The following is an 806-nucleotide window of genomic DNA, read 5'->3' as shown; positions in this document are numbered from 1 at the left end:
TAAAAGAATGGATAGTTTTGCAAGGCCTCTGGGTTAAATTCCTCTGTGGCAGATGAGTTTATCCTCCCACCCCCATTGATAAAGCTGTATAATGGGGGGCAGAGGTACAGGGAGAGATACTAACAAAGGCTTTGAATGTGTTTGGGTGGGCAAGAGCCCCCAGATGGCTCAGGGATAGATTTGTATACCGTATCTATTGTGCTCTTCTCTTTTCGACTTCACTTCAAAGCAGAACAGCAGTGCGAAGTTCTAAATCCTCTGTGAACTGAAGTTGGCTGTAACTTCAGGAAGAAAGCCCATTCCAGCCTGCCTTAAATTACTGCCAAAAATCTTCCTGCAAAAGTTCCAGTGCAATAAGAGTGCCTGTATGCAAATGAGCATTTAGGCGTAACAACTGTCAAAAATTGCCAATGCCAACTATATTTCAAGTTGTCATGGCGGGGTATTGGGAAAAGTTTTCAATTAGCAATAATCGTGCCTCGGATTAACCTCATTGGCTATGATACAAAAAAGGATGTGAGGGGGATCTGGCTGCGACATCTGTTACCCCATTGATTGCCAGGGTTGATTTGGCAGATCTGGCTGGATAGGTGGGTGTTCCCTACCTCCCTTACCGCTTTATGTGCATCCCTCATGAAGCTGTGAACTCTGTGGAAGAGGACAACCATCCCAAATAGAAGGAGTGTACCATTTCCCCCCCCCCCCCAACAATTAATAATTAAGAGAGCCAGTGTGGTGTAATGGTTCAGAGCGGTGGACTCTAATCTGGTGAACTGAGTTGGTTTCTCTCAGCCTCACCAACCTCA

General features: G+C 45.5%; 1 pseudogene; it reads right to left on the bottom strand.

Annotated features, from left to right (window-relative positions):
* Positions 1–363: 363 nt before the first annotated feature.
* Positions 364–516, bottom strand: LOC130482200 (U4 spliceosomal RNA; annotated as a pseudogene).
* Positions 517–806: the final 290 nt, after the last annotated feature.

This window comes from Euleptes europaea, chromosome 8 (genome assembly GCF_029931775.1).
Source record: "Euleptes europaea isolate rEulEur1 chromosome 8, rEulEur1.hap1, whole genome shotgun sequence".
Taxonomy (NCBI): Eukaryota; Metazoa; Chordata; class Lepidosauria; order Squamata; family Sphaerodactylidae; genus Euleptes; species Euleptes europaea.
The sequence above is the reverse complement of the archived record's forward strand: the minus strand, read 5'-3'. Positions and strand labels throughout refer to the sequence as shown.